Source organism: Pristiophorus japonicus, chromosome 1 (assembly GCF_044704955.1).
Source record: "Pristiophorus japonicus isolate sPriJap1 chromosome 1, sPriJap1.hap1, whole genome shotgun sequence".
NCBI classification, from domain to species: Eukaryota; Metazoa; Chordata; class Chondrichthyes; family Pristiophoridae; genus Pristiophorus; species Pristiophorus japonicus.
Window position 1 is genome coordinate 476,333,617 of NC_091977.1, and position 13,408 is coordinate 476,347,024.

The 13,408-nt window shown below is 49.3% G+C and overlaps 11 non-coding genes across 11 annotated transcripts; all 11 read left to right on the forward strand.

Annotated features, from left to right (window-relative positions):
* Positions 1–1,108: 1,108 nt before the first annotated feature.
* On the forward strand, positions 1,109–1,181 carry trnar-acg (transfer RNA arginine (anticodon ACG)). Its single transcript has one exon. It is a non-coding gene; the product is annotated as a tRNA-Arg (tRNA).
* Positions 1,182–2,314: 1,133 nt separating this feature from the next.
* Positions 2,315–2,387, forward strand: trnar-acg (transfer RNA arginine (anticodon ACG)). Its single transcript has one exon. It is a non-coding gene; the product is annotated as a tRNA-Arg (tRNA).
* A 1,163-nt stretch (positions 2,388–3,550) lies between these two features.
* trnar-acg (transfer RNA arginine (anticodon ACG)) lies at positions 3,551–3,623 on the forward strand. The gene has a single exon. It is a non-coding gene; the product is annotated as a tRNA-Arg (tRNA).
* A 1,150-nt stretch (positions 3,624–4,773) lies between these two features.
* On the forward strand, positions 4,774–4,846 carry trnar-acg (transfer RNA arginine (anticodon ACG)). Its single transcript has one exon. It is a non-coding gene; the product is annotated as a tRNA-Arg (tRNA).
* Positions 4,847–5,979: 1,133 nt separating this feature from the next.
* Positions 5,980–6,052, forward strand: trnar-acg (transfer RNA arginine (anticodon ACG)). Its single transcript has one exon. It is a non-coding gene; the product is annotated as a tRNA-Arg (tRNA).
* A 1,163-nt stretch (positions 6,053–7,215) lies between these two features.
* trnar-acg (transfer RNA arginine (anticodon ACG)) lies at positions 7,216–7,288 on the forward strand. The gene has a single exon. It is a non-coding gene; the product is annotated as a tRNA-Arg (tRNA).
* A 1,150-nt stretch (positions 7,289–8,438) lies between these two features.
* trnar-acg (transfer RNA arginine (anticodon ACG)) lies at positions 8,439–8,511 on the forward strand. Its single transcript has one exon. It is a non-coding gene; the product is annotated as a tRNA-Arg (tRNA).
* A 1,133-nt stretch (positions 8,512–9,644) lies between these two features.
* trnar-acg (transfer RNA arginine (anticodon ACG)) lies at positions 9,645–9,717 on the forward strand. Its single transcript has one exon. It is a non-coding gene; the product is annotated as a tRNA-Arg (tRNA).
* Positions 9,718–10,863: 1,146 nt separating this feature from the next.
* Positions 10,864–10,936, forward strand: trnar-acg (transfer RNA arginine (anticodon ACG)). The gene has a single exon. It is a non-coding gene; the product is annotated as a tRNA-Arg (tRNA).
* A 1,133-nt stretch (positions 10,937–12,069) lies between these two features.
* Positions 12,070–12,142, forward strand: trnar-acg (transfer RNA arginine (anticodon ACG)). The gene has a single exon. It is a non-coding gene; the product is annotated as a tRNA-Arg (tRNA).
* Positions 12,143–13,275: 1,133 nt separating this feature from the next.
* trnar-acg (transfer RNA arginine (anticodon ACG)) lies at positions 13,276–13,348 on the forward strand. Its single transcript has one exon. It is a non-coding gene; the product is annotated as a tRNA-Arg (tRNA).
* The last annotated feature ends 60 nt before the right edge of the window (positions 13,349–13,408 follow it).

A 13,408-nucleotide genomic window follows, 5' to 3' on the forward strand; every position in this document is an offset into this window, starting at 1 on the left:
TGGTCAAACTGTCCAGCTCTTAAACTGGGAAGTACCTTCTTAGTGCAGTAGGCAGCACGTCAGTCTCATAATCTGAAGGTCCTGAATTCAATCCTTAGAAAAGGCATTGATACTTGTAAAGATGTTTTTCTTTCTTTCCATTTCAGCTGCATGCATGCAAAAATCGAGAAGTTTTGCTGCGACAGCACACCAAAGGATTTGATGTCCCTCAGCCTGCGGTGACCTTCAGAAGCAGATGGGCTCACCCACACCTGACACAACTCTTGTGTCTGAACTATTAACTGAGCCAAAAGAACAGTGCAGAATGCAGGCATTGATCCCACTGCCTCACACATGCAAAGTAAGCGCTCTCCCATTTGAGCAAATTCCTCATTCACATCTGGTATTAGCTCCCAGTTTGCATATGACTCGCCCCTTATCACTTGCCTCCTCGCTTCCACGACCAGCAGAAATCTCCTGCTTCAGGTTGGCCCGCTCCCTGAACACTTTTCATGCTTTGCTCCAATCGACGTTACTGAGCAATAGCAGGCGAGCAAGGGCAGCACTGGAAGCCACGGATATGGTGAAAGACGCCAAGAAGAGCTCGAGCCTGCGGAAGGGAAGCGAGTTGAGCGTAACGTCGCAGCCGCCACGAGCGTGAGGGAGCAAGCGAGAGGCCTGTCTGACTGATGGACAGATGATTCTATTGCCTGAGGCTTTGTCTGAAAGAAAGTGCTGCCTCTTTTCATGCATTGCTGCTCAAAGGCACTCCCTGCTGACACACAGATGCAAGTGTTCAAGCAAAACGGCGAAGGCACTGTCCTGTGCCTCAGCTGCAACATGTTCAGCTGTAAACTGCTCGTCATATTAAGAGCTCTGCCTTCAGCGAATTGCCACTTACCACACACATACATACTTCAAAAGAATGCTCACTGCTTCAAGCCGGAGTGCAACCAACTACCTAAGCACGACTTTGCTTTGCTTTGTTTTCTACTGCACTGCTCCGCTCTCCCACCTGTGAATCGAAGGGATGCGACAGAGGTGCCTCTCTTTGGTGATTGTCTGCCTCATGCCTTGTAATCTGCCCGTCCTGTGCACCTGCTGATGTCGCAGCTATTTTTCACAGACTGGGCCAGTGGCGCAATGGATAACGCGTCTGACTACGGATCAGAAGATTGTAGGTTCGACTCCTACCTGGCTCGAGTATTTTTGCAATCTTTGCCACGTAAGCGAACATATTTGGTCAAACTGTCCAGCTCTTAAACTGGGAAGTACCTTCTTAGTGCAGTAGGCAGCACGTCAGTCTCATAATCTGAAGGTCCTGAGTTCAATCCTTAGAAAAGGCATTGATACTTGTAAAGATGTTTTTCCTTCTTTCCATTTCAGCTGCATGCATGCAAAAATCGAGAAGTTTTGCTGCGACAGCACACCAAAGGATTTGATGTCCCTCAGCCTGCGGTGACCTTCAGAAGCAGATGGGCTCACCCACACCTGACACAACTCTTGTGTCTGAACTATTAACTGAGCCAAAAGAACAGTGCAGAATGCAGGCATTGATCCCACTGCCTCACACATGCAAAGTAAGCGCTCTCCCATTTGAGCAAATTCCTCATTCACATCTGGTATTAGCTCCCAGTTTGCATCTGACTCGCCCCTTATCACTTGCCTCCTCGCTTCCACGACCAGCAGAAATCTCCTGCTTCAGGTTGGCCTGCTCCCTGAACACTTTTCATGCTTTGCTCCAATCGACGTTACTGAGCAATAGCAAGCGAGCAAGGGCAGGACTGGAAGCCACGGATATGGTGAAAGACGCCAAGAAGAGCTCGAGCCTGCGGAAGGGAAGCGAGTTGAGCCGCCACGAGCGTGAGGGAGCAAGCGAGAGGCCTGTCTGACTGATGGACAGATGATTCTATTGCCTGAGGCTTTGCCTGAAAGAAAGTGCTGCCTCTTTTCATGCATTGCTGCTCAAAGGCACTCCCTGCTGACACACAGATGCAAGTGTTCAAGCAAAACGGCGAAGGCACTGTCCTGTGCCTCAGCTGCAACATGTTCAGCTGTAAACTGCTCGTCATATTAAGAGCTCTGCCTTCAGCGAATTGCCACTTACCACACACATACATACTTCAAAAGAATGCTCACTGCTTCAAGCCGGAGTGCAACCAACTACCTAAGCACGACTTTGCTTTGCTTTGTTTTCTACTGCACTGCTCCGCTCTCCCACCTGTGAATCGAAGGGATGCGACAGAGGTGCCTCTCTTTGGTGATTGTCTGCCTCATGCCTTGTAATCTGCCCGTCCTGTGCACCTGCTGATGTCGCAGCTATTTTTCACAGACTGGGCCAGTGGCGCAATGGATAACGCGTCTGACTACGGATCAGAAGATTGTAGGTTCGACTCCTACCTGGCTCGAGTATTTTTGCAATCTTTGCATTATGGCTTTGGATGCCACGTAAGCGAACATATTTGGTCAAACTGTCCAGCTCTTAAACTGGGAAGTACCTTCTTAGTGCAGTAGGCAGCACGTCAGTCTCATAATCTGAAGGTCCTGAGTTCAATCCTTAGAAAAGGCATTGATACTTGTAAAGATGTTTTTCTTTCTTTCCATTTCAGCTGCATGCATGCAAAAATCGAGAAGTTTTGCTGCGACAGCACACCAAAGGATTTGATGTCCCTCAGCCTGCGGTGACCTTCAGAAGCAGATGGGCTCACCCACACCTGACACAACTCTTGTGTCTGAACTATTAACTGAGCCAAAAGAACAGTGGAGAATGCAGGCATTGATCCCACTGCCTCACACATGCAAAGTAAGCGCTCTCCCATTTGAGCAAATTCCCCATTCACATCTGGTATTAGCTCCCAGTTTGCATCTGACTCGCCCCTTATCACTTGCCTCCTCGCTTCCACGACCAGCAGAAATCTCCTGCTTCAGGTTGGCCTGCTCCCTGAACACTTTTCATGCTTTGCTCCAATCGACGTTACTGAGCAATAGCAAGCGAGCAAGGGCAGGACTGGAAGCCACGGATATGGTGAAAGACGCCAAGAAGAGCTCGAGCCTGCGGAAGGGAAGCGAGTTGAGCGTAACGTCGCAGCCGCCACGAGCGTGAGGGAGCAAGCGAGAGGCCTGTCTGACTGATGGACAGATGATTCTATTGCCTGAGGCTTTGCCTGAAAGAAAGTGCTGCCTCTTTTCATGCATTGCTGCTCAAAGGCACTCCCTGCTGACACACAGATGCAAGTGTTCAAGCAAAACGGCGAAGGCACTGTCCTGTGCCTCAGCTGCAACATGTTCAGCTGTAAACTGCTCGTCATATTAAGAGCTCTGCCTTCAACGAATTGCCACTTACCACACACATACATACTTCAAAAGAATGCTCACTGCTTCAAGCCGGAGTGCAACCAACTACCTAAGCACGACTTTGCTTTGCTTTGTTTTCTACTGCACTGCTCCGCTCTCCCACCTGTGAATCGAAGGGATGCGACAGAGGTGCCTCTCTTTGGTGATTGTCTGCCTCATGCCTTGTAATCTGCCCGTCCTGTGCACCTGCTGATGTCGCAGCTATTTTTCACAGACTGGGCCAGTGGCGCAATGGATAACGCGTCTGACTACGGATGAGAAGATTGTAGGTTCGACTCCTACCTGGCTCGAGTATTTTTGCAATCTTTGCATTATGGCTTTGGATGCCACGTAAGCGAACATATTTGGTCAAACTGTCCAGCTCTTAAACTGGGAAGTACCTTCTTAGTGCAGTAGGCAGCACGTCAGTCTCATAATCTGAAGGTCCTGAATTCAATCCTTAGAAAAGGCATTGATACTTGTAAAGATGTTTTTCCTTCTTTCCATTTCAGCTGCATGCATGCAAAAATCGAGAAGTTTTGCTGCGACAGCACACCAAAGGATTTGATGTCCCTCAGCCTGCGGTGACCTTCAGAAGCAGATGGGCTCACCCACACCTGACACAACTCTTGTGTCTGAACTATTAACTGAGCCAAAAGAACAGTGCAGAATGCAGGCATTGATCCCACTGCCTCACACATGCAAAGTAAGCACTCTCCCATTTGAGCAAATTCCTCATTCACATCTGGTATTAGCTCCCAGTTTGCATATGACTCGCCCCTTATCACTTGCCTCCTCGCTTCCACGACCAGCAGAAATCTCCTGCTTCAGGTTGGCCCGCTCCCTGAACACTTTTCATGCTTTGCTCCAATCGACGTTACTGAGCAATAGCAGGCGAGCAAGGGCAGCACTGGAAGCCACGGATATGGTGAAAGACGCCAAGAAGAGCTCGAGCCTGCGGAAAGGAAGCGAGTTGAGCCGCCACGAGCGTGAGGGAGCAAGCGAGAGGCCTGTCTGACTGATGGACAGATGATTCTATTGCCTGAGGCTTTGCCTGAAAGAAAGTGCTGCCTCTTTTCATGCATTGCTGCTCAAAGGCACTCCCTGCTGACACACAGATGCAAGTGTTCAAGCAAAACGGCGAAGGCACTGTCCTGTGCCTCAGCTGCAACATGTTCAGCTGTAAACTGCTCGTCATATTAAGAGCTCTGCCTTCAACGAATTGCCACTTACCACACACATACATACTTCAAAAGAATGCTCACTGCTTCAAGCCGGAGTGCAACCAACTACCTAAGCACGACTTTGCTTTGCTTTGTTTTCTACTGCACTGCTCCGCTCTCCCACCTGTGAATCGAAGGGATGCGACAGAGGTGCCTCTCTTTGGTGATTGTCTGCCTCATGCCTTGTAATCTGCCCGTCCTGTGCACCTGCTGATGTCGCAGCTATTTTTCACAGACTGGGCCAGTGGCGCAATGGATAACGCGTCTGACTACGGATCAGAAGATTGTAGGTTCGACTCCTACCTGGCTCGAGTATTTTTGCAATCTTTGCCACGTAAGCGAACATATTTGGTCAAACTGTCCAGCTCTTAAACTGGGAAGTACCTTCTTAGTGCAGTAGGCAGCACGTCAGTCTCATAATCTGAAGGTCCTGAATTCAATCCTTAGAAAAGGCATTGATACTTGTAAAGATGTTTTTCTTTCTTTCCATTTCAGCTGCATGCATGCAAAAATCGAGAAGTTTTGCTGCGACAGCACACCAAAGGATTTGATGTCCCTCAGCCTGCGGTGACCTTCAGAAGCAGATGGGCTCACCCACACCTGACACAACTCTTGTGTCTGAACTATTAACTGAGCCAAAAGAACAGTGGAGAATGCAGGCATTGATCCCACTGCCTCACACATGCAAAGTAAGCGCTCTCCCATTTGAGCAAATTCCCCATTCACATCTGGTATTAGCTCCCAGTTTGCATCTGACTCGCCCCTTATCACTTGCCTGCTCGCTTCCACGACCAGCAGAAATCTCCTGCTTCAGGTTGGCCTGCTCCCTGAACACTTTTCATGCTTTGCTCCAATCGACGTTACTGAGCAATAGCAAGCGAGCAAGGGCAGGACTGGAAGCCACGGATATGGTGAAAGACGCCAAGAAGAGCTCGAGCCTGCGGAAGGGAAGCGAGTTGAGCCGCCACGAGCATGAGGGAGCAAGCGAGAGGCCTGTCTGACTGATGGACAGATGATTCTATTGCCTGAGGCTTTGCCTGAAAGAAAGTGCTGCCTCTTTTCATGCATTGCTGCTCAAAGGCACTCCCTGCTGACACACAGATGCAAGTGTTCAAGCAAAACGGCGAAGGCACTGTCCTGTGCCTCAGCTGCAACATGTTCAGCTGTAAACTGCTCGTCATATTAAGAGCTCTGCCTTCAGCGAATTGCCACTTACCACACACATACATACTTCAAAAGAATGCTCACTGCTTCAAGCCGGAGTGCAACCAACTACCTAAGCACGACTTTGCTTTGCTTTGTTTTCTACTGCACTGCTCCGCTCTCCCACCTGTGAATCGAAGGGATGCGACAGAGGTGCCTCTCTTTGGTGATTGTCTGCCTCATGCCTTGTAATCTGCCCGTCCTGTGCACCTGCTGATGTCGCAGCTATTTTTCACAGACTGGGCCAGTGGCGCAATGGATAACGCGTCTGACTACGGATCAGAAGATTGTAGGTTCGACTCCTACCTGGCTCGAGTATTTTTGCAATCTTTGCATTATGGCTTTGGATGCCACGTAAGCGAACATATTTGGTCAAACTGTCCAGCTCTTAAACTGGGAAGTACCTTCTTAGTGCAGTAGGCAGCACGTCAGTCTCATAATCTGAAGGTCCTGAGTTCAATCCTTAGAAAAGGCATTGATACTTGTAAAGATGTTTTTCTTTCTTTCCATTTCAGCTGCATGCATGCAAAAATCGAGAAGTTTTGCTGCGACAGCACACCAAAGGATTTGATGTCCCTCAGCCTGCGGTGACCTTCAGAAGCAGATGGGCTCACCCACACCTGACACAACTCTTGTGTCTGAACTATTAACTGAGCCAAAAGAACAGTGGAGAATGCAGGCATTGATCCCACTGCCTCACACATGCAAAGTAAGCGCTCTCCCATTTGAGCAAATTCCCCATTCACATCTGGTATTAGCTCCCAGTTTGCATCTGACTCGCCCCTTATCACTTGCCTCCTCGCTTCCACGACCAGCAGAAATCTCCTGCTTCAGGTTGGCCTGCTCCCTGAACACTTTTCATGCTTTGCTCCAATCGACGTTACTGAGCAATAGCAAGCGAGCAAGGGCAGGACTGGAAGCCACGGATATGGTGAAAGACGCCAAGAAGAGCTCGAGCCTGCGGAAGGGAAGCGAGTTGAGCGTAACGTCGCAGCCGCCACGAGCGTGAGGGAGCAAGCGAGAGGCCTGTCTGACTGATGGACAGATGATTCTATTGCCTGAGGCTTTGCCTGAAAGAAAGTGCTGCCTCTTTTCATGCATTGCTGCTCAAAGGCACTCCCTGCTGACACACAGATGCAAGTGTTCAAGCAAAACGGCGAAGGCACTGTCCTGTGCCTCAGCTGCAACATGTTCAGCTGTAAACTGCTCGTCATATTAAGAGCTCTGCCTTCAACGAATTGCCACTTACCACACACATACATACTTCAAAAGAATGCTCACTGCTTCAAGCCGGAGTGCAACCAACTACCTAAGCACGACTTTGCTTTGCTTTGTTTTCTACTGCACTGCTCCGCTCTCCCACCTGTGAATCGAAGGGATGCGACAGAGGTGCCTCTCTTTGGTGATTGTCTGCCTCATGCCTTGTAATCTGCCCGTCCTGTGCACCTGCTGATGTCGCAGCTATTTTTCACAGACTGGGCCAGTGGCGCAATGGATAACGCGTCTGACTACGGATGAGAAGATTGTAGGTTCGACTCCTACCTGGCTCGAGTATTTTTGCAATCTTTGCATTATGGCTTTGGATGCCACGTAAGCGAACATATTTGGTCAAACTGTCCAGCTCTTAAACTGGGAAGTACCTTCTTAGTGCAGTAGGCAGCACGTCAGTCTCATAATCTGAAGGTCCTGAATTCAATCCTTAGAAAAGGCATTGATACTTGTAAAGATGTTTTTCCTTCTTTCCATTTCAGCTGCATGCATGCAAAAATCGAGAAGTTTTGCTGCGACAGCACACCAAAGGATTTGATGTCCCTCAGCCTGCGGTGACCTTCAGAAGCAGATGGGCTCACCCACACCTGACACAACTCTTGTGTCTGAACTATTAACTGAGCCAAAAGAACAGTGCAGAATGCAGGCATTGATCCCACTGCCTCACACATGCAAAGTAAGCGCTCTCCCATTTGAGCAAATTCCTCATTCACATCTGGTATTAGCTCCCAGTTTGCATATGACTCGCCCCTTATCACTTGCCTCCTCGCTTCCACGACCAGCAGAAATCTCCTGCTTCAGGTTGGCCCGCTCCCTGAACACTTTTCATGCTTTGCTCCAATCGACGTTACTGAGCAATAGCAGGCGAGCAAGGGCAGCACTGGAAGCCACGGATATGGTGAAAGACGCCAAGAAGAGCTCGAGCCTGCGGAAAGGAAGCGAGTTGAGCCGCCACGAGCGTGAGGGAGCAAGCGAGAGGCCTGTCTGACTGATGGACAGATGATTCTATTGCCTGAGGCTTTGCCTGAAAGAAAGTGCTGCCTCTTTTCATGCATTGCTGCTCAAAGGCACTCCCTGCTGACACACAGATGCAAGTGTTCAAGCAAAACGGCGAAGGCACTGTCCTGTGCCTCAGCTGCAACATGTTCAGCTGTAAACTGCTCGTCATATTAAGAGCTCTGCCTTCAACGAATTGCCACTTACCACACACATACATACTTCAAAAGAATGCTCACTGCTTCAAGCCGGAGTGCAACCAACTACCTAAGCACGACTTTGCTTTGCTTTGTTTTCTACTGCACTGCTCCGCTCTCCCACCTGTGAATCGAAGGGATGCGACAGAGGTGCCTCTCTTTGGTGATTGTCTGCCTCATGCCTTGTAATCTGCCCGTCCTGTGCACCTGCTGATGTCGCAGCTATTTTTCACAGACTGGGCCAGTGGCGCAATGGATAACGCGTCTGACTACGGATCAGAAGATTGTAGGTTCGACTCCTACCTGGCTCGAGTATTTTTGCAATCTTTGCCACGTAAGCGAACATATTTGGTCAAACTGTCCAGCTCTTAAACTGGGAAGTACCTTCTTAGTGCAGTAGGCAGCACGTCAGTCTCATAATCTGAAGGTCCTGAATTCAATCCTTAGAAAAGGCATTGATACTTGTAAAGATGTTTTTCTTTCTTTCCATTTCAGCTGCATGCATGCAAAAATCGAGAAGTTTTGCTGCGACAGCACACCAAAGGATTTGATGTCCCTCAGCCTGCGGTGACCTTCAGAAGCAGATGGGCTCACCCACACCTGACACAACTCTTGTGTCTGAACTATTAACTGAGCCAAAAGAACAGTGGAGAATGCAGGCATTGATCCCACTGCCTCACACATGCAAAGTAAGCGCTCTCCCATTTGAGCAAATTCCCCATTCACATCTGGTATTAGCTCCCAGTTTGCATCTGACTCGCCCCTTATCACTTGCCTGCTCGCTTCCACGACCAGCAGAAATCTCCTGCTTCAGGTTGGCCTGCTCCCTGAACACTTTTCATGCTTTGCTCCAATCGACGTTACTGAGCAATAGCAAGCGAGCAAGGGCAGGACTGGAAGCCACGGATATGGTGAAAGACGCCAAGAAGAGCTCGAGCCTGCGGAAGGGAAGCGAGTTGAGCCGCCACGAGCGTGAGGGAGCAAGCGAGAGGCCTGTCTGACTGATGGACAGATGATTCTATTGCCTGAGGCTTTGCCTGAAAGAAAGTGCTGCCTCTTTTCATGCATTGCTGCTCAAAGGCACTCCCTGCTGACACACAGATGCAAGTGTTCAAGCAAAATGGCGAAGGCACTGTCCTGTGCCTCAGCTGCAACATGTTCAGCTGTAAACTGCTCGTCATATTAAGAGCTCTGCCTTCAACGAATTGCCACTTACCACACACATACATACTTCAAAAGAATGCTCACTGCTTCAAGCCGGAGTGCAACCAACTACCTAAGCACGACTTTGCTTTGCTTTGTTTTCTACTGCACTGCTCCGCTCTCCCACCTGTGAATCGAAGGGATGCGACAGAGGTGCCTCTCTTTGGTGATTGTCTGCCTCATGCCTTGTAATCTGCCCGTCCTGTGCACCTGCTGATGTCGCAGCTATTTTTCACAGACTGGGCCAGTGGCGCAATGGATAACGCGTCTGACTACGGATCAGAAGATTGTAGGTTCGACTCCTACCTGGCTCGAGTATTTTTGTAATCTTTGCCACGTAAGCGAACATATTTGGTCAAACTGTCCAGCTCTTAAACTGGGAAGTACCTTCTTAGTGCAGTAGGCAGCACGTCAGTCTCATAATCTGAAGGTCCTGAATTCAATCCTTAGAAAAGGCATTGATACTTGTAAAGATGTTTTTCTTTCTTTCCATTTCAGCTGCATGCATGCAAAAATCGAGAAGTTTTGCTGCGACAGCACACCAAAGGATTTGATGTCCCTCAGCCTGCGGTGACCTTCAGAAGCAGATGGGCTCACCCACACCTGACACAACTCTTGTGTCTGAACTATTAACTGAGCCAAAAGAACAGTGCAGAATGCAGGCATTGATCCCACTGCCTCACACATGCAAAGTAAGCGCTCTCCCATTTGAGCAAATTCCTCATTCACATCTGGTATTAGCTCCCAGTTTGCATATGACTCGCCCCTTATCACTTGCCTCCTCGCTTCCACGACCAGCAGAAATCTCCTGCTTCAGGTTGGCCCGCTCCCTGAACACTTTTCATGCTTTGCTCCAATCGACGTTACTGAGCAATAGCAGGCGAGCAAGGGCAGCACTGGAAGCCACGGATATGGTGAAAGACGCCAAGAAGAGCTCGAGCCTGCGGAAGGGAAGCGAGTTGAGCGTAACGTCGCAGCCGCCACGAGCGTGAGGGAGCAAGCGAGAGGCCTGTCTGACTGATGGACAGATGATTCTATTGCCTGAGGCTTTGTCTGAAAGAAAGTGCTGCCTCTTTTCATGCATTGCTGCTCAAAGGCACTCCCTGCTGACACACAGATGCAAGTGTTCAAGCAAAACGGCGAAGGCACTGTCCTGTGCCTCAGCTGCAACATGTTCAGCTGTAAACTGCTCGTCATATTAAGAGCTCTGCCTTCAGCGAATTGCCACTTACCACACACATACATACTTCAAAAGAATGCTCACTGCTTCAAGCCGGAGTGCAACCAACTACCTAAGCACGACTTTGCTTTGCTTTGTTTTCTACTGCACTGCTCCGCTCTCCCACCTGTGAATCGAAGGGATGCGACAGAGGTGCCTCTCTTTGGTGATTGTCTGCCTCATGCCTTGTAATCTGCCCGTCCTGTGCACCTGCTGATGTCGCAGCTATTTTTCACAGACTGGGCCAGTGGCGCAATGGATAACGTGTCTGACTACGGATCAGAAGATTGTAGGTTCGACTCCTACCTGGCTCGAGTATTTTTGCAATCTTTGCCACGTAAGCGAACATATTTGGTCAAACTGTCCAGCTCTTAAACTGGGAAGTACCTTCTTAGTGCAGTAGGCAGCACGTCAGTCTCATAATCTGAAGGTCCTGAATTCAATCCTTAGAAAAGGCATTGATACTTGTAAAGATGTTTTTCCTTCTTTCCATTTCAGCTGCATGCATGCAAAAATCGAGAAGTTTTGCTGCGACAGCACACCAAAGGATTTGATGTCCCTCAGCCTGCGGTGACCTTCAGAAGCAGATGGGCTCACCCACACCTGACACAACTCTTGTGTCTGAACTATTAACTGAGCCAAAAGAACAGTGCAGAATGCAGGCATTGATCCCACTGCCTCACACATGCAAAGTAAGCGCTCTCCCATTTGAGCAAATTCCTCATTCACATCTGGTATTAGCTCCCAGTTTGCATATGACTCGCCCCTTATCACTTGCCTCCTCGCTTCCACGACCAGCAGAAATCTCCTGCTTCAGGTTGGCCCGCTCCCTGAACACTTTTCATGCTTTGCTCCAATCGACGTTACTGAGCAATAGCAGGCTAGCAAGGGCAGCACTGGAAGCCACGGATATGGTGAAAGACGCCAAGAAGAGCTCGAGCCTGCGGAAGGGAAGCGAGTTGAGCCGCCACGAGCGTGAGGGAGCAAGCGAGAGGCCTGTCTGACTGATGGACAGATGATTCTATTGCCTGAGGCTTTGCCTGAAAGAAAGTGCTGCCTCTTTTCATGCATTGCTGCTCAAAGGCACTCCCTGCTGACACACAGATGCAAGTGTTCAAGCAAAACGGCGAAGGCACTGTCCTGTGCCTCAGCTGCAACATGTTCAGCTGTAAACTGCTCGTCATATTAAGAGCTCTGCCTTCAACGAATTGCCACTTACCACACACATACATACTTCAAAAGAATGCTCACTGCTTCAAGCCGGAGTGCAACCAACTACCTAAGCACGACTTTGCTTTGCTTTGTTTTCTACTGCACTGCTCCGCTCTCCCACCTGTGAATCGAAGGGATGCGACAGAGGTGCCTCTCTTTGGTGATTGTCTGCCTCATGCCTTGTAATCTGCCCGTCCTGTGCACCTGCTGATGTCGCAGCTATTTTTCACAGACTGGGCCAGTGGCGCAATGGATAACGCGTCTGACTACGGATCAGAAGATTGTAGGTTCGACTCCTACCTGGCTCGAGTATTTTTGCAATCTTTGCCACATAAGCGAACATATTTGGTCAAACTGTCCAGCTCTTAAACTGGGAAGTACCTTCTTAGTGCAGTAGGCAGCACGTCAGTCTCATAATCTGAAGGTCCTGAGTTCAATCCTTAGAAAAGGCATTGATACTTGTAAAGATGTTTTTCCTTCTTTCCATTTCAGCTGCATGCATGCAAAAATCGAGAAGTTTTGCTGCGACAGCACACCAAAGGATTTGATGTCCCTCAGCCTGCGGTGACCTTCAGAAGCAGATGGGCTCACCCACACCTGACACAACTCTTGTGTCTGAACTATTAACTGAGCCAAAAGAACAGTGGAGAATGCAAGCATTGATCCCACTGCCTCACACATGCAAAGTAAGCGCTCTCCCATTTGAGCAAATTCCCCATTCACATCTGGTATTAGCTCCCAGTTTGCATCTGACTCGCCCCTTATCACTTGCCTGCTCGCTTCCACGACCAGCAGAAATCTCCTGCTTCAGGTTGGCCTGCTCCCTGAACACTTTTCATGCTTTGCTCCAATCGACGTTACTGAGCAATAGCAAGCGAGCAAGGGCAGGACTGGAAGCCACGGATATGGTGAAAGACGCCAAGAAGAGCTCGAGCCTGCGGAAGGGAAGCGAGTTGAGCCGCCACGAGCGTGAGGGAGCAAGCGAGAGGCCTGTCTGACTGATGGACAGATGATTCTATTGCCTGAGGCTTTGCCTGAAAGAAAGTGCTGCCTCTTTTCATGCATTGCTGCTCAAAGGCACTCCCTGCTGACACACAGATGCAAGTGTTCAAGCAAAACGGCGAAGGCACTGTCCTGTGCCTCAGCTGCAACATGTTCAGCTGTAAACTGCTCGTCATATTAAGAGCTCTGCCTTCAGCGAATTGCCACTTACCACACACATACATACTTCAAAAGAATGCTCACTGCTTCAAGCCGGAGTGCAACCAACTACCTAAGCACGACTTTGCTTTGCTTTGTTTTCTACTGCACTGCTCCGCTCTCCCACCTGTGAATCGAAGGGATGCGACAGAGGTGCCTCTCTTTGGTGATTGTCTGCCTCATGCCTTGTAATCTGCCCGTCCTGTGCACCTGCTGATGTCGCAGCTATTTTTCACAGACTGGGCCAGTGGCGCAATGGATAACGCGTCTGACTACGGATCAGAAGATTGTAGGTTCGACTCCTACCTGGCTCGAGTATTTTTGCAATCTTTGCATTATGGCTTTGGATGCCACGTAAGCGAACATATTTGGTC